We start from the raw sequence: 23,032 nt of genomic DNA, 5'->3' as shown, positions 1-23,032 counted from the left end.
CATCACACAGGCGTCAGGCAAAGAGCTAGCACTCACTTTTTTTGGGGGAAAGGACAGATACTGATATTATCCCAAGATGTGAAAATAGATGCCCTTCTCAGTAGTGCTGAGTGTGCAGGAGGAATTCCCTGGGACTGAGAGGCCCCTGTGGCTCAGGGAGTGCTCAGATGTTGCAGCTTCAGCCTAAAAAGCTGATTTTTTGTTGTTGAGTTTTGTGCTCTTCCTTCCAGTTTGGTCTGGGTACAGTGAGCTGACTTTGATTTTGATTGGAGACAAGGACAGATAACTTTTATTATTTTGAGTTGCTGAGAGGAAGGAGCAGAAATAAAAGGCAACCCCAGCCTGTTCTGTAACCCGGGGAAGGGTTTCTGTGCTCAGACTGGTGGGTTTGGTTACAGTTTTGCAAACCTGCTTGTTGGGGGTGGTTACCTCCAGAAATAGTACAGAAAACCAGTGTTGCTTTTAAGGAATGGGATTTCCCTGTGGCAGCTGCTCTGGGATTGGTGCCTCAGGCTGAGGGAGCAGGGAGGGGGGTGTTCTGTTCTTGCCTTCAGAAGTTGTTGTAATGTGTCAAAAGTGCTATTTTTCCCTGCACAGGGAGCGGTGCTGCCTTTGGAACGTGACCTATATAAAGATATGGTCCAAGTTATTATTGTTACATGCTGGAGGTTCAGTGTTTCTAGGCTTAGTCAGGACAAAAAAAAAATCCCATTTTTTAATAGACAATGAGCCTGGAGTGCAGAATCCAGCCTAGCAGCCTTCCTACCTCTGTGGGGATGCAGATCAGCTCCTCTGGGTGATGCCCTGCAAATGCATGTCCGTGCCATGCCAAGTCTAAGAGCTGGGCTGACTTTTCTCACAGCAAAAATAAAGATAATTTTCAAAAAGACTGAGAAAAAGAAAAATAGTGGCTGTTAAAATCCTGGCGTTGCCGTTCGTTTGTCGCCTCTGAGCTGTCTCCACAACCCATCTCTCCTATTTTTCCATCTTGGATAGAGCTGCAGGACCCAATTTATAAACCACAAGTCCATAGTGAGTGTCTTTGGTGATCGTGTCATGCTCAGGCAGCTGAAAGCTGCTGATGGCTCAAAACCAGCTGACTGGAGTCCAGATCTGAGGCCTCCAACAGCACAAGCTGGAGGCTTGTGGAGCTGCTGGAGGAATCCAGAGCAGGCCATGGAGATGCTCCCAGGGCTGAAGCCAGGCTGGGAGAGCTGGGGGGGTTCACCTGGAGAAGAGAAGGCTCCAGGGAGACCTGAGAGCCCCTTCCAGGGCCTAAAGGGGCTCCAGGAGAGCTGGAGAGGGACTGGGGACAAGGGATGGAGGGACAGAGGGCAGGGATAGATGGGATATTGGGAAGAAATCCTTCCCTGGGAGGGTGGCCCAGGTTGCCCAGAGAAGCTGTGGCTGCCCCTGGATCCCTGGAAGTGTCCAAGGCTGGGTTGGATGGGATTGGAGCAGCCTGGTGGAAGGTGTCCCTGCAGGTTTATTCCAGCACATGGTCATGTGGAAGCAGCTTTGTGACCCCGAGTCTGTCCCAGTGCAGGCTCAGGGTGCCCCTTTGGGCATCAGGTACCATTAATTTGCAGTTTGCAGCTTTGAAATGCAATGTGTTTATTAGCACAGGGCTCTTCTCCTGGCAGTGTAATGGTGCTGATTCAGCTCTTTAGCCTGGAGAAAACCATGTTCTGTGTCCAGAGCAGCTCTGTTCCTTGGGATATGGGGAAGTTGTTGAGGGACAAAGGCTGTTTCTGGTCGGGAATGGATTCCCAGAGAGCTTTGCCAGCCCCACCAAACCCCTGGGAGCTGCTCTGAAACATAAAGGGTATTTCCTCACACTCATTTCTGTGTGTTCAAAGGGAGGGGAAATCATTAGAAACCCCAAAGTGAGCATGTTTCCTTGCCATCCATGGAATTACTCATTAATCTTAGTTTATTGTGTAAATTATGAGCACCAGGGGTGAGTGGGGAACCCGCAGTGAACCTCCCTCATGAGGCTTTGAGCCGCCCTTAAAGCTCTTGAATTGTTCTCTCCAAACTTGTGATGTATTTAGAGCCCCTTGAGCAAATAACAGATTTGCACTAATTCCCTATAATTTCCTTTATAAGCACACGGTTGTTGATTCTGTTTCATTACAAAAACTTGTTTATTAGATATATAATTAAATGGTACTAATGAACCTCCATTCTGCTCGTGGTTCTGGGTGGATCTGATTTCACTTGCACTGATAAATCCTGCCCTTCCTTCCCCACTCTTGATTCTCCTGTGATATTTCCATTTAACAACAGGAATAGAGTTCACACCAGATTTGTTACCATCCCTCTGCCTTAACTCCTTCACTTCCACTGTGCTTCCTGTGACAGTTTTGGAGGCACTTGGAATTTGTCCTGGCATGGCACATTCCTACAGAGCCCTGACATTCTTTCAGCTCTTCTGTTCTCTCTACATAATTAAAGAAGTTGAAATGTGCAGAGATGGACACTGAATCAACCCAGAGAGATAAAGATGTCTGCTTGTATTTATTTCTCCTGCGAGATATATTCTTTATAAATCCTTCATGGCACATTAAATATTGACTCTTCCTTTTCTCAGCGAACAAAATAATTGTGCATCACCCAGTTCCTCCTTCGAAAGCACAGGATGGATTGCTGGGGCACTTTACTCAATATTTAATTAAATCCAGTTAAAAAGACCAGAGAAAAACTGCCAGTGATGTATGAGGGACAAGGAACTTCAAAGTGCAGCTGGTTTAGCAGCAGCAAAGCAGTTTGCTCAAGGATGCTCTGTGGATTTGGATAACACAGGCTGGTGGGGAAGGTGGTCAGGGAATGCGTCAATATTTAGGAACTGTGACTGAAGAATCTTAATTTTCTTTAAAAAAATCCTTTCTCTCTTCTGTGCAATTGTTGTTTAAGTGGCCAAGCCTGGATCTGACCTTGCTCTGGTGCCAAGTGCTCTTTATCCCTGCACAGCCCTGGGTCTGGGGGCTGGCACTTGGCAGGAGAGGGATGAGTCATTCCTGCCTCTGGGAATTCCCTGGGATGGCTGGGAGGCACCAGCCTCTCTCAGCAGGGTATTTGCTGAACACAGAGTCTTTCAGAAGGAAGGAAAAGGTGATTTTTTTCTTGTGTTTCAAGGGAAATCTGAAAGCATAACTCATGCTGGAGCTGGGAGTCACCTTAAGTTTTCCTTTAATTTTTTTGGAGTGCAGGTTGGAGAAGGGCTGGGCTGGAGGGAATGCAGAATTCCAATGAACCTTCAGCAGGTGCACTGGATTGGGGGAAAAGTTAAATAATGGGATGTGCATTCCTGCCAGGAAGTTTGGCACTTGCCCCCCTCTCCTTTGGCCTGTGTGTGGTGGTGCTGTGCCCGTGTCCATGAGGACACTGTTCCCACATGTGCCTTCTTCCCAGGGCCTTCCTTGGAGAGGAGAAGCCAAGAGCCCCATCCATGGAGGAGAAATGTTCCTGTTTGCAGCAGGATCTGACTCTGGAGATCTCTGTCTCCACCAGAGCTTTGTCCCTGGAAGCAGAGCTTGTATTCCAGAGGGACAGAGATGGGATGGTCATTTGGTGTCTGCCCGTGGCAGGGGGTGCAATGAGATGGTTTTCAAGGTCCCTTCCAACCCAAACCACCCTCTGGGTCTGTAAGGGAACACCAACCAATACAATTCCCACACAGAGCAGAAGGCAGCACCAAGGTGGAACACTCAGTGTCTCCCAATGGATGATCCCAGTGACAGTCTGGGAATGCTGGGAGGGTTTGTGGGGCTGTGGAGAGGGAAAGAGCAGCTGGAAAAGGCTTGGAATAAATGCCTTCCATTGCAGGCTGAGCTTCACCTCAAATCAACAAGGTCAGTCTTCTTGTGGTGGATTGAACACAAGATGGAAAAAGAAGTGAAATGTCAGTTTTATCAGATCACAACATATTTCTGGGAGTGTTTCAACAGTGATATATATAATGAGGTACAATATTGAATGAAAGTGGGTGGTTTCTCTTTCTCATTCTTCTTTTCAAGTGAAAGTAATGAATTAAAATAGAATTAATAAAAAAAGGAAGAAATATTCCCAGTGTTGAGTCCTTTGAAAATCATGTTGGGACTTAACAAAAACACTGGATTAACTTAAGTCTCAATATTTTAGAATTTAATTAAATTTTGTTTCAGGAAACAGTGGGAACAGCCTCTGGGGTATTCCCAGGTAGTGCTTTGAAACTTCTTTCTTCCACTGCAAAAAGCTTTAAATGGGTGTTTTTTATAGAATTCCCAAATGGTTTGGGCTGGGAGGGACCTTAAAGCCCATCCAGTGCCACCCCCTGCCATGGGCAGGGACACCTTCCACTAGCCCAGGTTGCTCCAAGCCCCGTCCAACCTGGCCTTGGACACTCCTGGGGATGCTCAGTTTTAGGACAACTCTGAATAAACCCTGTTCCTGGCCCTGTGGTACCACCATGGTTCCATCTCTGTTTATGGAGAACAGGCAATGCCATTCTTAATAAATAATCAGCCTTCCCTAATGTGCTAAATCATTAAATGGATTGACCCAACTTTCTGCAGAGAGTGTTTGCAAACACATTCCTGTGATCCTGGCGTGTGCTGGGATCTGTGGGGAGGAGCTCAAGGAAACACTGCCAGCCTGGGCATTTATTATTTGTCATTTTTTGAAGGTTTTCATCTTCCTGGAGCCTGTAAGCAGATGGGCTTCTAACATTTGATTTCCCTGGGTCCTAATTAAAGCTGGAAACATTGAAGTTATGGAATTAAGTGACCATTACTTAATATTTCTCCTGTTAGGATTTTTTTTTAATGATTTTTTTCACTCTCTCCAAGGCTGTGCTGAGTTGTTTAAATTCCCAATGTCTTGATCATGTTTTCTACATCTTTTTCTTGCTTTCTGCTGCCTTGGAACCACTCAAATCCCATGAGCTGCTCCCAGTGCTTCCAGGGCAGGCCTGCTGCCCTTTGATACCAGCTCTCCAAATAAGACCTGATGTCAATACTCATGGAGATCTGCATTTCAGGCACCAGGAATTCAGCTGAAATATTTAGAAGTGAAGAAATTGAAATTAAAAAAACCCCTCTTCCCTGTGCTTAGCCTGGCTGTTTACCTTTGGATGCCCAGTGCAGCCCTGGGTGTTGTTTTTCGGGTGAAATGTTGGAGGCTGAGGATGAATATTCAGCAGTTTGGGGATGTGCACACAGTTCTCAGCTGTGGGAATGGGGAGAATGGGAATTCTTTAGTCTGTGCAAGCAGAGGGCCTGGGACCAGTGTGAGCATCCCCTTGAGATGTGGGTGCTGATATTCCCATCCCCTGGCATTTCCAGTTCTGTAAAAACACAGACTGCAGGGAGAGGGGAAGGGCCTGGAATGGGAAACATTTAATGTGCTAAGAATGAGCCCAGTGTGGTTCCTTCACAAACAGCCAGAGAAATGAAGGCAGTAACAGTGCCCTGGCAGGCCTGGTGCTGCTGGCAGGGATTTTTCCCTGGGCACCAGATGATTTCCCCAATTAACCCAGGACTGTGGGCCTGTCACGCCCCATTCCAGGTGCTGGATGGGCTCCCCAGCACTGGCTGCTTCCAAGTGAACTTCCCATCAGGATCCCACCCCGTGGAGATGTCACAGTGCTGCAGCTCTGGGGCTGAGAGCAGCTCAGTTGTTAAATTGGTGCCAATAACACCAAGGGCACAGTTGAACCCCCTGTGTGGGCCATTCACTGAAGGGTTGGGCTCTGATCCTTGGGGGTCCTTCCAGCTCAGGCTGTTCCCTGATTGTCCTGCCCGAGCCATCTGCAGCAGATTAATCCTCTAAATCCCTCCTTCCTGTGATCCCCCAGCAACACTTCCAACCCCCCAATTTGTGCCCCCCAGGTTGCCCTCTAAGCCTGCCTTACCTCAGCTGACCCCACCCATGACTCTGGTCCAGGCTTTGCCGGGTTTTACCGGCTGAATTCCCACCATATGGTGCTTCCTCCACAGCCACGTCCTCGAGAAACTGCTTAAAGGTGCAGGGATCTCACTCTGAGGCTTTTGCCAACGTTGTTTTGACCCCAGGGAATATTTTTATTGACTGTTTCTCTCTTTTCTCTGCAGCTATCAGCTGTTGTGCTGACTTCCACTTTTTTTTTTTCATAGCTGAACACTCAGACTCGCCTTAGTAACACAGAAAATCGAATAATGGCTCAGGTCAGAAATATTCCATTTTATGACCTTTGCAAATCCTCTTTGCTCGTGGGTTTTATGTGATAAGTTAATGCTTCAGTGAGAAATGGTCTCAAAGTAGGCACATTAAACAGCACTTGTTTTTGACCTGTGGCATCGTTAAGTCAAGAGTTTTCCAGATTTTCCTGCACACGTGTCTGGTTGTTCACTGGGGTTGCAGCTGATATGGTTCTATTCATTTGGCTCTGTCAGGGAAGCAGCTCAAGGACTCTCAAGTGTGAGATTCAGCCTCTGCTTTGTTTTTCCAAGTACAGATGATTTGCAGTGTGGGATCAATGGGAACAGGGGACCAGCACATTCCATGTGTGGCTGGTGGGTGCAGCAAGTAGAAGCTCCTGCTGTCCCTGGAGTTGTGGGGTGGGTTTCCCCCCCTGTTACTTGGTGTCTGGATGTTTGTGTTCCCTTTCTTCCCCACACATGTGTTTGCACCTGAATTTGAAAACCAAGTGAGATTGTTTTGCAATATTAATGGCTGTCCTGTATCTGTATCATAGAATGATGGAATGCTTTGGGTTGGAAGGGACCTTAAAGATCATTTCATTCCATGCCCTGCCATGGGCAGGGACGCCTTCCACCAGCCCAGGTTGCTCCAAGCCCTGTCCAACCTGGTCTGGGACACTCCCAGGGATGGGGCAGCCACAGCTTCTCTGGGCAACCTGTGCCAGGGCCTCCCCACCCTCACAGGGAAGCATTTCTTCCCAATATCTCATCCATCCCTGCCCTCTGGCACTGGGAAGCCATTCCCCCTTGTCCTGTCCCTTCATCCCTTGTCCCCAGTCCTTCTCCAGCTCTCCTGGAGCCCCTTTAGGCCCTGGAAGGGGCTCTCAGGTCTCCCTGGAGCCTTCTCTTCTCCAGGTGAACAATCCCAAGCTTTCCTTATCCATGCTCCCCACAGAGAGTGAGGACACTGTCTGAGCTCCTTAGGGAGGATGAAGCTGTGCATGAGGAGGATGATCAGCTGCTCCATGGAAATGAGCACAGGGCAGTGGGAATTAGGACACCCAAGGCAGGAGAAGGGCCTGGAGTGCTTAACAGGCCACTTTATGTTTGCCCAGACAATCCTGCTGTGGATTATTGAAAGTTGTCCCATGAATTTTTAAGTGTAATTCCAGGGATTGTTAATGGACCCACATCTGTTGGAGGTGCTGCCCTGTAACTGGAGACTGACACAGGGAATACTTCCCTCTTAAAAAGGGGAAAGAGGCAGCTGCAGGTCAGGGCTCTGCCAAGTCTTGGAGAGGAAAGAGAGAGAGAGGTCGGAGGCAAATGGACAGTGAAATATGTGATTGCTGCTATTGCACTGCAATTGGAATAATAATCACTCATAATTTGAGGGGGTTTACAATAAAAGCTTCTTTTTTCTTTAAGACCATGATAACTTGGTGGTTGCTAAACCATTCAAGGGGTAAAGCAGAGCACACCTCCCGTGCAGTCGTGGCATGAGCTCTGTTACCATCTCACCTTTGTGAGATCTGTGTCTGTTCCTCTCTCTGCCACTTCCTCATCACTTTTCATCCTCCATCCCCACTGGATTTATTCTTGCAGCCCTTTCTCTGCCCCTTTCCTTTCTGCAAAGCACAGTAGAGATGTTGTAGTCTCAAGCTGGAGCTTTGGAAACCAAGCGTTTGGTAAATGTGCAGTTAAAACAGAATTAATTAATTTTGCCATAAATGTTAGATTAAGGTTTCATTTATGTATTATAGCAAATAGACTCAAGGCAGAGATTTATTTTTGTCTTGCAAGACCATTTTGATACAGTTTATTGACATAAACTGGAATCATTAGAGATGCCTCTCTTAACTTGTGGCTTGAAATGCAAATTAAATGATCAGTGCAGTGGCCAATTAAGGGAAGACATTTGCAGTTGAAGTTTGCTGTGTAGCTCTGAGACACGGGGCAGCAATGATAGTTAAAACAATATTATGAGAAACAGACACTTCCATTCTGGTGCTGAAATTGTGAAATGAATCCACCAATTTGAGGTTTAACAGTGTTGTCAAGGGCTGAGTGTGATGGTCTCCCCTGGCCATGGAGAGCTGTCCAAGGGAAGCTGCTTTGACAGGAGCTCATTTGGGCTTTTATTCAGCAATTCAGCTGAAAGGGGCTATTATCTGATATCACTTCAACCTGAAATGAGTGCCAGCTCAACTAGCAGGGAGTGAATTAAATTTGATTGCAATAATGCACATAAAAAGCCCCCATAAACCTGAAAGTTAAGTGTCCTTTTATTGGGGTGAGGGCTGTTAGTTCTGTGGAGAGAACTGTGCCATCCTGCAGGAAAGCAGGTGCAGGTTCCCTCCAGCCGATCCCTGGGGGTGCCCCAGGGGGGTCCATAAGTCAAATAACTATAAAGGAAATAAGGAAATCACAGTTGGTTTATAAATTGTTTGTAATTAGCTTGTGAGCATAAAAAAGAGGTTCTGTTTCTTGACTGAATTATTCACAAAGAGTTATTGACTCAGTCCTAGTTAGGAACAGATTTACAATAACATCTTCTCTTTTTCTCTGTTCCTCTAATCAGCCTGATAGTTGCTTCCTCTGTGGTTATTATATTAAAATCTGCAAGTACAGTAAACACAATTCCTTATTGCAGACATTTATCTGTAAGGCAAAAATAAAAATTTAAAAAAAAAATAGAGGAAAGGGAAAGGCACCGGGAAGGTTCATTTCTTTTATATTTATAGAGTTAAAACTTGCAGATGTGAACAGAAACAGGGTCTCATTTATCATCACACTTGGTTGCATCTTTAAATAACCCCCTTTTTATCAAAATATGTTCACAACATAATTCATGAAAGCAGCAATTTGGCAGGTTGAACTATATTTTTCTGAATTGAATCTCTGTTCTCTCTGGTTTAATATTTAATAACTAAAGTATATCTGCTCGTGAACTAGATAGAAATGACAACTCTTCCATGTGGGCTGATTAGGGGAAGAAAATCCTGCAGGCAAGTAATAGCTCAGTTTTCAAAGGATGCTCTTAAGCTGTTCAATTCTTATTCCTCTTTGAAATTTTTATAATAGTTTGAACAACCCTGAATTAACAAATGTAAATGAGTGTTTTAAATCAAACTTCTTAAATACTTACCTAGATAACTTGAGAGAAGTGAGTTCTGACTTCTTGCAATTAGATATTTCTAGAGAAGATCCACAACTTCAGGATCTTTTTAGTATTGCAGGAAATGTGTAAAATCTTTTGTTTGAAATAAAATAGAGTCAGAGTGGTTTGGGTTGGGAGGGACTTCAAAGCCCATCCATGGGCAGGGACACCTTCCACTAGCCCAGGGTGCTCCAACCTGGCCTTGGACACTTCCAGGGATGGGGCAGCCACAGCTCCTCTGGGCAACCTGTGCCAGGGCCTCCCCACCCTCAGTGGGAAGGATTCCTTCCTGATATCTGAGCTAAAACTCTGCTGTTTTAGTTTAAAATGAAGGGAACAAACCAGAAGAATTTCCCGCCAGCTTGGGCCCAGTTCAAAGTGAGAGATTAAATGTGCTTACTGATGGAATTACACAGCATTTCAAAACACAGCAATAGCCACAGCAGTGTTAAAGAGCAAAGAGCCCTTTGGCTTTTCCATTAAGCTCCCAAAAAAGGACAGATTCCAATTTGCTTAATGCACAGTTCCCCCCTGCCCAGGGCTGGCGCTGCCCGGCCGGGCAGGATCTGGTGACAAACAGCTTCCTCTTCCCTCCTGTTGTTACTCCATTGGCAGCTCCCAGCTTTGGCAGGAACACTTGAATGCAATTAGAATAAAGCAATATTAAATTGTTGTAGTGGGAAACCAAAATCCTCCACTTGAGGGGGAGCAGCTCCTCTCACCCTCATGTGCCAGCCTGGATGTGAGGTGTCCCCTGCCAGGGAACAAGGAACAGCTCAGAAGTCTTGTTGAGGATTTCCCCCCCCCCCCCCTTAATTGTGCATATTCCGGTCTTTCTTCAGCATTTAATTGATTACTGCATCTTCCAACAACATCTTTCAGGCCTGAAGGGCATCAGGATGGTGTCTTGCCCTCTTCCATTGCCTGGATCAAGCCCTTGTAGGGTTTCAACAGTGACTTGATAAATGCAAAGAACAATTAACTGGCAGTTTCTAATATGTTAATTAGATGTAGGGATCATTTCCCACCAGTGCCATCTGCAGCAATACCTGTGTGCTGTGGGGGGGAGGGATTGGTGATCCCTTTGGAGGGTCCACAGCCCATTCCTGGGGAATGAGGTCACTGGGATGTCTCAAAGAACAATGGTGAGATTGGGGCTGGTGAGACATGGGGGGTCCCCCTGTGCTGGGCACTGGTGGGGCTCCCCTTCAATCCTGGGGTCAGGGCTGGGCCCCTCTTGACAAGAAGGACTTGGAGGGGCTGGAATGTGTCCAGGGAAGGGAATGGAGCTGGGAAGGGGCTGGAGCAGCAGGAGCAGCTGAGGGAGCTGGGGGGGCTCAGCCTGGAGAAAAGGAGGCTCAGGGGGGACCTTCTGGCTCTGCAACCCCCTGACAGGAGGGGGGAGCTGGGGGGGGTCGGGCTCTGCTCCCAGGGAACAAGGGACAGGAGGAGAGGGAACGGCCTCCAGCTGTGCCAGGGGAGGGTCAGGTGGGATATTGGGAAAATTCCTTCATGGAAAGGGCTGTCCAGGTCTGGCACAGCTGCCCAGGGCAGGGCTGGAGTCCCCATCCCTGGAGGGGTTTAAGACCCGTGTGGATGTGGAACTTGGGGACGTGGGGCAGTGGTGGGTTTGTGGCACAGTTGTGCTTGTGCTGGTCATTGCTGTGTGTCCTGCAGACAGAAACACAATTCCTGCTGCTGGAATCCTGCACAGGCCTGAAATTAGTGTCAATAAAGCAAGGCCATGGGAGGGAGCAGACTTATAAATGGCATAAACATATATATGGCCACATATATACATATCAGACCTATATACATGGCATAACCAGGGTGGTCCCCCTGTCTGCAGACCACCGGAGCTGCTCTGGCAGAGCCATCATCCCACAGCCTATTTTTGGCATCCCCAGGCATGTGCTCTCTCTTAAAAAACCCTGAGAAAATAAAAAATAGCTCTTCCCAGTAATCCTGGGACAGGGGAACAATCTAATCCCCAGCCCAAATGTCCAGCAGGGACGTCTGGGCAGGGAAAGCTGGAAATAAAAGTGTTGCTGGGGAGAAATGAAAGCTCCGGGTTGGGAAGTGGAACAAGACTTGTAATATGTAATGAAAATCAAATTTAGCAAGGCCAGCACTCATTTCATGGGGTGTGGGTTGTTTTTTTTTTTTTTCCAAACTCCCAGAACCATGAAGTTCTTTGAGAACTTCAATGATCAATAACCCATTACAACAGTGACACCAGCTTGGAACCTAATTACCAGTGCAGCAGAGATTCCCTAATGAGTTACAGGAGTTACTGGAATGGGCAAAAGTGAGTGTGAGGGGATTTAATATGCTTTTTTTTTTAATACATTTTTTGCTATGTACCTTGATCTCTTGAGCACAACAGAATTCAGGCTAAAAAGGAGGATAATTAGACTTTTATCAAACCTCAGGCTGCAAGTGCAGCATCTATTTCTCAGTGCTTGGCTAAAATTCTGATTTTCTGGAATATAAGAACCCCCTTGTTTTACTTGCACAGCTCTTAAACCTTCACTGCATTTTCTTCTAAATAAACCATACAGATGTCAACTTTTATTTTTAATTCTGCTTCCTATATACTATATTGTGTATATATGCAATATTATGTTGTATATTATATGTGTATAATCACCTATTGTCCAACCTGGCCTTGGACACTTCCATGTATCCTTGATGATATTTAGGGATGCACCCATAAATTATCTAGACCTTATCCTACATCTGAGTCCCTGAAGATGAACATGTAACTGCCCCAAAATGCTAAGCCAGGAAAACTTCTGGAGTCCAGCCTTTTTTTCTCAGGAAGCTGTGAGCTTTGTATTTGTAAAAAGGCAAAAAATTCCCCCCAATTCCAGCTATCAAAGCTGAATTTGGCTTCTAAGGTTCATTTAATCACTCCAATGGCTTAGTTAGAGAGAACGCTGCAGAGGGGTAATTTATCTTTATTTGTCAGCTCCCCAGGGCTGAGTTCTTTTGAAGGGCAAAAGTGAATAGGAGGTGAGGATAAATTGTAAGCTGTCTAAGTTGTGACCTGTGATTTCTTTCACACATTATGTTCAGGGAGTTTTTGAACAGTAGTGCCAGGAGACCATCAGTGAGCTCGCAGGGTGTTGCCAGCCTGGGATTTGGCTGAGCCTGGGAAGTGTTTTACATGTTTTAACCCAGGAAAATGTGTATGGGATTTAAAGAGGACAGGAAGGAGTGGAGTTCTCTGCAGATCTTCAGTTGTGGTGTGTTAAGTTAATTTAAGCACTATAAATGGGCTCCATGAAGCTCCCCTTGCCCTGGGTTTTGGTGTGGCAGCAGCACCAGCCTCATCCCACACCCCCCAAAGTCAATGCAAGGGCTCCTATTGATTTCCAAAAGGCTGGAATCTTATTTAATGAAAATTTCACTGAAGACAACTCGCCCGTGGCCTGACTGATGTTGTTCTAGGGGAAACTGCTTCCTGCTGTGCATTTAAAAATGGCTCTGCTCTGTGATTAATGCTGATTCCCAGGAAAGCTCTCCTTGCACGAGGTCACCCGTACGTGTGGCAGAGCACCTCAGCTCCAGGGGTGGCCAAACCCTCTGTCCACCTGACATCTGAACCCCCTTAATCAGTCATGTGGTTGCAAAAACAAAATGAGGTTTGGGATTGGAGTGTTAATGTTTCTGGCAGTGACTTTGCTCACCTGTGCTGTGCTCCAGGTTTGGGTGGTGGTTGCCTTGTCCTGCTCTGGTGCCTCTTTGCAGGTTCTGCTCCAAGCACTTCACTCAGAACCTTTTTCCTGTTTGGCTTTTAGATTGAAACTTCTGTTTCACAAGTGCCATTTCCAGTCCCACTGCAGGCAAAGCTGAAACCTTGACAGGTTGATGGTGGAGATCTCCCAAGAAGGGTCATTCTCTGTAGGCCTTGGCTGCCAAAAATGAACATTAACACTCGGGCTACAAACTGGTTTGGTGGAGCTGATAATCAGGCAGGTTTTCCCATTGTGGCTGATGAAATCCTGCCTGTTCCCAGGATGGCACTGCCATGATTCAGCCACCACCAAAGCTGCTGGATGATGTTTCCCAGCCGGATTTGTCCATGAGATGGTTAATGCACTTCATCTGTCTCGCCCTAAAACTTCCTGCCTTTAGTCACAGTGAAGGCAGACAGCTCTGAATTTCTCACATGAACTCAAATGCCACCTAATTCCCGTCTCCTGCAGGAATTGGAGTCTCCTTAGAGGATTAACCAGACTTGCATATAAAGCCTATAAATTGCTGTCAGAGCTCTGTGTTTTGGGGAGCTCATTTCTGACTCTGGTTCATTATAAAATGAGGCCAACAATAAATATTTCTTTGATTCCCTGTGAAGTGTATCTAGACATGTGCGGGGAAACTTTATCTTAAAATTCACCTCTATTGTGACTTGACAAAATGCAGTGAACTAATACTTACCAGTGACATGATCTTAAGTACAAACTCCTAAATTTAAGCTTATTTTTGGTAAATATTGATCACATGTGGCATTTTTTTGATTGCCCCTCACAGAAGTTGTTAAAAGTGCATAAGCAAAAACTGTTTTTCCAAGACAGCAGGAGGAATTTGGCTGAAATAATAATAGTTTGAATTAGAATATTAGGCTTTGATTAGAGGCAGTACCTTGCAGTAAGGACTTACAGTGCCTGCTCTACCACATCATGGCATTTATTTTATGTTCTCTCCTTGCTCTTTGAGTTTGGTAAATGGATTTAAGAGGTAAAGTCATCTTGACTGTTTCCTCAAAGAGGAATATTCAGGAGGTAAATCTGATTTTTTAGGTGTTATAATTGTTGTGGATTCTTTAGTTCCCCTTTTCACTCTTCTCTTTGTGTTTCATACTCTTGCCCATGGTAATTTTTTACCAGGGACATACCAGAACAAGTTCACCCCATTATATGGTGAGGATTCAAGCAGAAAAGGTGAGCAGTGTGGGGCACCATTTGTTTCTAGCACATGATCAACAGCAAATTGCTGGTGGATGCTTGGTTTTGTAGTGCCTGTTAAAGCAGTTCCATCCCTGGTGCTGAGCAGGCAGCACACCCAAATCTCCAGGTTAAAGAGGTTCATCTTCCTTCCCTTTAATGGGAATTCCCAGTTCTTTCTGCTCCATCCCAGAGGTGTCCAGGAGCTCCTGCAGCAGCAGGGAACTGGGAGGGATGAGATGAGTAAAGCGAGAGGCTGAGAGCCCTTTGGGAAGCTGGGACAGTAATTAAAGCTGGCAGTAATTAGCTGAGGCAAGAGGAGATCCAGTGCCAGCAGCAGAGCTCTGGGCTCTCCCCCTGGTCCGTGGGGTGGGAACTGGTGGGAGCTGGTTCCTGCCTCAGTGCAGGGTCTTGGAACTGCCCTCCTGCCTCAGAGCACTCAGCAGTCACACCTCCCAGCTGCTTTTGTCCTGGCTGTGTTCTGTTTTCATCCAGGAGTTGGGATATGAAGCAGAAGGTCCCCAAAAAACCTGTGCCAGGGGCAGCCTCAGGTGGGGCTTCAGGCTCCTCCACCTCCGGGTGCTCAGCAGGATCTTCTGCTCTGCCCTTGGCACTGCCACGAGAGCAGAGACCTGGGGAGGCTGCAGGATGTCCTGGGAAGGCAGAGCAGCTGCTGGGACCTGTGTGTCTGTAATGGATTAGTGTCTGAGGTGAGCTGCTCTCTGAGCAGACTGCTGTGAACTGGCTAAAACAGTCACAAAATAACGCCAAGTGTCATCTCTTCATTACAATTGTCTTCCTGTCCTTCCTGCTCGGGGCCATAAAGTTGAGGATGTTCAGGTGAGGGTAAAAAGCTGCAGCCAGTGACAGCCCTGGGAGAGGAGCAGCAGCAGGAGGGGCTGTGGCTGTGCCCTCCCAAACCCCCAGCCCTGCTCAGCCACCGCCGGTAAATGGCTCCAGAAATAAAGATCTTTGTTCCAAAGCCCGTTCCAGGTTGCTAAGTGACAGCACCGGGCTTGCCTCGTGCATTCCTTCCCTCACCCAGCTCCGAGAGCAAGGCAAGGGATCGTTAAAGGCAGGATAACATTCAGGGGGCCAGGAATTGTTCTTGTGGGAAATAAATGCACATTTTGGCTCATTTAAAGAACAGGGAGCACCGAGGGAGGCTGGGCAGGAAGGGGAGGTGGAGCCCTTCCAAGGGGGGATGTTCCAGAGAGGAGAGCTGGGACATCCCACTTTTATCACTCTGTGCCCTTCTGTTCCCTCTGGATGTGCAGCTTGTGGTGGAAGTTGCTCCAAGATACTTTTCTGTGTCCTTCTGCTGGTTTCCACTTTTGCTTTGCTCCCAGAAATCCAGGTATCCCTAGAAATGAAGGCATTTTAAAATGCTGCACTTATTCCTCCCTCCAAAGTGTCTCATGAACACCAAAATTTGGGTAGGTCTCATCTCCTTTCTCTGGTGTGATTTTTCCTTAGGGGTAGAAAGATATCAATGCACATTTAAAACATATAATAATTAAAAAGAAACTTATCTAAAAGCAGGTTTCCAATTAGACCCTTGTTCAAACCATTTGGCATCATTCCTGTGCTCCTTAGCAAGGAGAGGAGGAATTCAGGGCTGAAAAACCTGGGCTAGTGGGAGGTGACCCTGCCCATGGATGAGCTTTAAGGTCCCTTCCAACCCAAACTCTTCTGGAATTCTGTGATTTTTATTTTGCCTTTGGAACATCCTGGGGGTAAAAAAGGAAATCCAGGGGATGGTGCCTCAGCTCCTGCCTTGAATTTGGTTCCATGATTTAATTATCTTGGTGTATAAGGGAAAATAAAATGTGCCAGATAAATATCTTGGACTCCCCACGGCCTCTCTGGAGGAAGGGACTGGAGTGAGAGGGACTAAAATAGGATTTCTTAATAAAAGCTCATTAACAGAGCCTGTGTGGCTGCCTTAACTATGACAAATATGTATATTTGATGATCACAGGAGAGTGCTCTTCAAATCTAAATAATTCCTGCTGTACAGCTTGCCCAGGAAAAAAAATTGTCAGATATTTTCAGTCAACAGCAGTTGGCTTTGCCAGGCTCCTCGTCAGCTGTGATGAGCTATTAGGGGAATGTTTATGGACACAGCAAAAATAAACTCCAAAAAGCATCCATCATCTTTACTGCCCCTTTCCAAAGTGAAAGGGGCTATTTTGTCGCTGGAAGAGTTTGCAAAGGTCTGATAGAAGCTGGGAAGATGGAGGTAATTGAGGGGGTTTAGTGCTTTTCCACCCATGGCATCAGGGTTTCAGAGAAGAAAGGGGAGATAACTCATCTTCCCGTGGCACTGGCACTGCCCTGCAAGGGCTCCAAAGCATAGAACTGCAGCAATCATCTGGTGCTTTGTTATTTTGGTTCAATATAGATCTTAAAACTCCACTTGTCCCCCAAAAAGCTGAATTTTATACCCCCTCAGGTCACTGTCCCTCAGAACCGTTGGCAAAGGGAAGGGGCTTTGTCATTCCTGTGGTGTTTTGGGGTGTCCTGGGTTGGGTTCCAGAAGTTTCCAAGGCCTGTGTGTTCCTGAGGGCTGTGCCTCTCACCTCACTCTGAGCTGTCGAGGTTTGCTCAGGTTAATTGGATTTTAATTTAATTTTATTAGAACTAGTTCTCTTCAAAAGGCTGAAGTTGATAAAAATTACAGTTGGTGTGGAGTGGAGGGAGAGAAAAAGGTCACAAAAATCCCACTCTGTCCCACGCAGGGGCTTGGACCACAGTAAAAATCCTTGTTCCCAGGCAGGAGGGAGGCACTTAAAAAGCCACAAAAACTGAAATGAAGCTTTAAAATAATGATTATATTGGAGGCTTGTGCTGCCATCCATTGTGCTTTACCTGATGGGATAATTACCACTGTTACAGAACATTTTAATTACAACACTGAGTCAAACTTGTGCAGCTCCAGAAAGTACCTGACTGCAGAAACTATATTATATATGCAAGGTACATTTTTTCTACTCATATTTTCCTTCCTTTATATTTTGCTGTTAACAGAGACCAGTTGCTGCTGTCACATCTCCTGCTTGTTTACAAGTTTCAAGGTTTTCCCAGCATTGTGTGGGAAAAAGAAATATTTTCTTTATAGACCTATTAGATTATCAAGGGACTCTGATTTTTATAAACCTGCTTTTTAAATCCATCTGGGCAGAGAAACTCTTTGATGAGGTGACGCTGCAAACTGAGAGTGAGAAAACTGCAGGTCGGGGTCATTTAGCAGATTTATGAAGGTTTTCTCAGGGTGAGATCAGAAATGATGCTGGGCTGCAAAGGCAGCTTGGAGAACAGGACCGTGAGCAGCTTTTCCGAGCTGGAACAGGGGAGTTTGGAATGAAGTGATACCCCCCTGCTCTGCAGTTGGCTCTGGAAACAACCGTGGAGAGGATAAATCCAAATTTGTTCTTTGTGCTCTGGGCAAGCCTGGCTGGGAACGTGTGCAAAGCCTGGTGCTCTTTCAGGTTTTCTTTTTGCTGAGAAATTAAGTGGAATTTGCCATTTTTGATAATTGTCCTTTTGGTTTCAGCCTGGGTTAGTGATCATTTTTCCTGTGAGTACCTTGCTTTGGCTTCCAGCCTTCCCTTCCCTCTGCCCCACACACCCAGAGCTGCCTTTGCAAACCCAGCACTGCCTCAAACCACATTTCCAGCACAGCCTGGGCACAGAGAGAACCCTGGGGTGGGACAGGAGCTGGATGCTGAACCCAAGGTTGGATAGTCCAAACTTCCAGGGGTTTGGAAGCTGCAGGGGGAGCAGAGCAGGGCTCGGGTGAACTCTCAGTGTACAATATTTATCCTGAATATTTATAAATCAGTATTCATGAGCCCATGCCTGTTCTAGGAGAGTATCATATACCCACAGGTACTTCCCTTTGATGTTTCTTTAGTCTTCAAGATCAAAATCAACCTTGTGGCAAGAAAAAACCCCATTCTTTGCAAAAAGTCCTCGACCATTTGTGATGAACAGTTGGGTTTTCTCCCCTGGGTGGTGGGTGCTCAGCACCCTTCCCTGCTACAAACTGACCAGCAAGGAGGGGATGGATGTACCTGGTTTGCATCCTAAAAAGCTGTTTTTTGGCCTGAAAACCGAGGAGCTGGTGCTCCATTTGCCTCCTTGGTGTGCAGGTGGTTGGGTGGGTCCATGGTGGAGATGAAGGAGCCCAGACAAGGGTGTGTTGTGTCAGCTGGGGGTGTTTGGGAGCCCTCAGCAGGAGAATTCCTGAGTGGTGATGATGATGATGATGAAGCAGCCTGTGTTGCTGCAGGGATGGAATGAGGGGACACCATTTTCAGGAAGCAGGAGATGAAAAGAGAGGGAGGTGGTTGCATTTCTAGAGCCCCAGAGTGGTTCCCATTGGGAGGGACCTCAAAGGTCAGCAGATCTCCCAGGGAACAAGGGACAGGAGGAGAGGGAACGGCCTCAAGCTGTGCCAGGGGAGGGTCAGGTTGGACATCAGGAGGAATTTCTTCCTGGAAAGGGTGGTCAGGCACTGGCAGGGGCTGCCCAGGGAGGTTTGGAGTCCCCACCCCTGGAGGTGTCCCAGGAAGGCCTGGCCGTGGCACTCAGTGCTCTGGGCTGGGGGACAAGGTGGGGATGGGGCACAGGGTGAATCCATGGGCTGGGAGGGCTTTTCCAACCTCAGGGATCCTGGGGTTCTTGTTCCAATTCCTTGCCCTGGGCAAGGAAGGAATAACATACAGACCCTCACACAGGCAGGACAGTAATTCCAGCAGATTCCCTAAAAGCAGGGACGCCTCTGGCCATTGTGTGTTATTATTTATTTATGACTTGCTGCTTTATTGACATGGAAAACTGTTTTGGAGAGCAGCTGGTACAGGTTTTACAGTTGAATTTTTGGCTGCATGGGGTTGGTGTGTGATGAGAATCTCACCTGATGGGCTGGAAAAGATGCCTCTAATATTCTGTTCTTTGTTACCTCTCTGGAAGGTTCAAATTGTGCTTGGGAAAATGAAGAACAAAAATATGCACAACGACTCCATTAACTCCCTGGCAATTACACTCCAGCTCTTTTCAGGATCACTATGGAAAATTAGCTCCTTAAAACCTGCCTTAAACCCAGCAAGTTCTTTCCTAAGAAATTAAGGAAGAGGTTGGCAAAAAGGAACTGTTAAATGCATCCTGTTATTAAATCCATCACACCACCATGAAATAAAGATTTATAGTTGTGCAGTTTGTTATGGGAAGGTGATTCTGTGTTTCATGGCTCTACTAGGGAAGGGATTGTGTTCAAAATCCATAGGTTTTTTTTTTTAGGGAGATGGATAGTGGACCTGTTTTTGGTGGAAATTAGCTGTTGGTTTGAAAGCTGCCCAATTCCATTAAGTCTCGTGGAAACTTTGATGGCAAAGCAGCAAATAATTATTTTGGTTTGGGTTTCACATTTCTGTTCTTTGTACCAGCACAAAGTAAAGGGTTTGGGGTCTTTTAAGGGGAAACTTTAGTGCAGTCTACTTCTCGTTCATTCTCTGGATCCTTTGACTTCTTTTGCCTGGAGTTTTCCAAGCTGTGGAAGGAGTTTGTCCTGTTCCAAGCATCCCCATGACCTGGGTGCCTGTGGCAATCCCACAGTGAAAAACTAAGGAGGATATTTCTGGGACACAGGGAAAAAGGGAGAGTGAATGGCTCTATATTTGAGAGTCTCCATTATTGTAATCTCTCCCCACTGTGAAAATCTCCCTTAAAGTTTCATGGGAACATCTTTTCCTTAAACACAAGTTCCTCACTTTAGCTTTTCCTGGGGGGTATTAAAAATACGTGCAGGAACAGATAACACTTTGTGGGTGTGTGTAGTAGCTGTTAAGCAGAAAAATCTGGATGTGGATGTTGATGGTTTGCAGATACAGAAATTGTACCACCTGCTGCTGGAAAACATGGAGAGTCCATGAATATTATGGGAACTGCTCTGACAGCTGCTGGAAGGGGAGGGCTGGGAGCAGCTGCCTGCCAAGCAGAGCAGTGAGAATATCAGGGAGGCATCGAAGCTCTCTAGGAAACAGGAGCTCAGCTTTGCACCTTGATAGAAATATGTCCAAAATCATGTTAAAAAACGCAGAAAATGAATTTTAACTGCCTGTTTTCTATGCACAGGAGCTTGCTGAGCTCACCTACACACTGCTGCTGCAAGCACTTGGTTTTATCTCGCTTTTCTTCAACTAATACCTTTCTCAGGGGTTTCTGCACCTTTGCAGCGTCCACACAGTGTGTGCCTGTTGTGCCAAATAGGAATTCCCAGGGTGGTCACCCCCGAGTGCTCCCTTGGCCTCACCCATTGCTCTTTGAGCTGCTGATTGACTCCTGCTCCAGCCCTGACCTGCAGCCCCTCGGGGTGCTCAGGGGTTGTGAACTGGTCCTTAGAGCCCTTTAATGCCTTTCAAATAATCCCCTGCTAATGAACACGTAAACTGCTTCCACTGCTAATAAGATAAATCGGTGTTTTCTTGATTCTTATGCGCAGTTTATGGTGATTTTAAGCCCTGCAGAAAGTGGCTCTTTCCACGAACAAATGGGGATAATTAGCCGTAGATAGTTATTATGCAAATTTAGCAATCTGCACCTTTGAATGGGAGTGGAGGAGCAGGTTGAGCATAATGCCCGAATTTGGGATGCAAAGGGAGAAGCCGTTCCAGTGTAACCTGCCCGGGTTGTCCGGGAGGGAATGAATTTGGGAAATGAGCCCCAGCTGTGAGCTCAGCCCCTTCTCCATCCCCAGGTGGGAGCGTGGCTGGGTTGGGTGTCCCTGGATGATTCCAGAGGCCCTTCCCATTGCAGCTGTGAATGGAACAGCCCCAATTCCAGAGGGGAGCTGCTGGGCAGTGTCACAGTCAATGTGCTGGTAATTATGGAGAGGAGCTCTAACGAGCTGTGCTGCACAGCCCCGCTCCTGCTTTTCCACTTCCCAGCATGGATGGGGCAATAAAAGGATCGGGGGCTCGTTCTGAGCCTCAGCTAATTAGTGACTCCAGCCGGGGGCTGAGGGATTTGGGGGTTCCCCTGCTGGGCTGCCCTGATTCTGGGGCCCCGGCTGGGCTTTGTCAGAGGCTCTTTGTGCTTTGAGCAGAGCAGGGACAGCGCTGGGGGGCTGCAGGAAGAATTTGGGCTCACACAGAGGCTGTGCCTGAAATAACTGTGTTGTGTTTCAAAGTGTGTCTCTCCATCCCTGTCACTCCTCCTGCCTTGGAAGGGCTGCTGGGAAAGCCCTGGTGGGGCATTTTTTTTGACCAAAACCTCATGTCAGTGACATTGCAGGGTTTGGGCAAGTATTGATCTTATGAGGTTTGTGTAGAAAAATCCTGACTGTGTGGACAATATTCAGTTTTAATGCTTTTACTCCCCTATCTTTTCATTTAGGTTTCTTTTGAGGTGTTTTTTAAAACAGACACATAAATACCATCAACATGGTATTTATGAAACGGAGAGGAATGTTTTGGCTTGCGATACTGCAACATTCAAGCCCCAAATTGATTTATTTTTCCTTGTTTTTTCGCAGAGTTCACCACAGGACACCTCGTGTATCTGCTCTGGTTTGAAACCAAACATACTGAGAAATGTTGAGAAACCCAACTCCCAACCATCACCCACTGCTGGAGCCTGTGGGGCTGAGCTGGACCCCAAGGAGGAGCGCTTTGTGCCAGTGCCCTGCCCTGTGAGTATGTTCTCACACTCATTTCTTTGCTATCAGCATTTTGTTCATCTGGGCTGTCTCTGTTTCGTTGCTCTGAGTAACCAAGAGCTGACTATTAATTAACACTGAGCACAGTAATTGAGAGCAACCTGCTTGAGATGGTTCCTGTGAGGAGCCTCAGCTCTGCTCCTGCTGCCCCACAGTTTGTGACTTCCAGGATCCCCCCAGGCTGGTTGGGGTTGGAAGGGAACCTCTGGAGAACATGTGATCCAATGCCCTGCCCGAGCAGGGTCACCCCGAGCAGGTCACAGGGTCACATCAGGGGGTTTGAATATCTCATGGGAAGGAGACTCCACAACCTCTCTGGGCACCTATTCCAGGGCTCTGTCACCCTCACAGTGAGGAAGTTTTTCCTCATATTGGGAAACTTCAGTGCAATCTGCTTCTCATTCATTCTTTGGATCCTTTGACTTCTTTTGCCTGGAGTTTTCCAAGCTGTGGAAGGAGTTTGTCCCGTTCCAAGCATCCCCATGGCCTGGGTGCCTGTGGCAATCCCACAGTGAAAAACTAAAGAGAATATTTCCAGGATACTGGAAAAAAGGAGAGTGAATGGCTCTATATTTTAGAGTCTCCATTATTGTAATCTCTCCTCACTGTGAAAATCTCCCTTAAAGTTTCACGGGAACATCTTTTCCTTAAACACAACTCTGGCATTCAGTGTGTGCCCCTTTCCTCTCGTCCTGTCCCTGGGCACCACAGAGAGTGTGGCCCTGTTCTCCTGGCACCTGCCCTGAGATCCTTGTGTGTTGGTGGGATCCCCTCGGAGCTGTCTCTTCTCCAGGGGATCATTTTCAGTGGTTTGGGTTTTAATTCCCACAGCTTGGCTTCTGGCTCCTAAAAGCCCTCTCAGAGTGCCCCAGTGGGGGCTGAACTGCCCTGCCTGGCTCAGGCTCAGCTTCCCCACAGTGACCTGGGAGCTCAGATTATCCCAGCCCTGCATCCCCTCGGCCTTCCTGGCAAACCTCAGGAGCATCTGGGCCTGGGGAGCTCCTGGATCATCCCCACCTCCCCCCAGGGTTGGGAGCAGCAG

The 23,032-nt window shown here is 46.9% G+C and overlaps 1 long non-coding RNA gene across 1 annotated transcript in view; it reads left to right on the top strand.

Annotated features, from left to right (window-relative positions):
• The window catches only part of LOC113976941, a 45,659-nt gene extending 23,702 nt beyond the window's left edge, over positions 1 to 21,957 (top strand). The window contains exon 3 of the long non-coding RNA XR_003537223.1: positions 21,808 to 21,957. This is a non-coding gene — a long non-coding RNA (uncharacterized LOC113976941). The remainder of the gene's footprint in view (positions 1 to 21,807) is intronic.
• The last annotated feature ends 1,075 nt before the right edge of the window (positions 21,958 to 23,032 follow it).

Source organism: Neopelma chrysocephalum, unplaced genomic scaffold (genome assembly GCF_003984885.1).
Source record: "Neopelma chrysocephalum unplaced genomic scaffold, ASM398488v2 Primary Assembly neopelma1_189, whole genome shotgun sequence".
NCBI lineage: Eukaryota > Metazoa > Chordata > Aves > Passeriformes > Pipridae > Neopelma > Neopelma chrysocephalum.
Note: the sequence above shows the minus strand (reverse complement) of the source record. Positions and strands in the feature narration are given on the sequence as shown.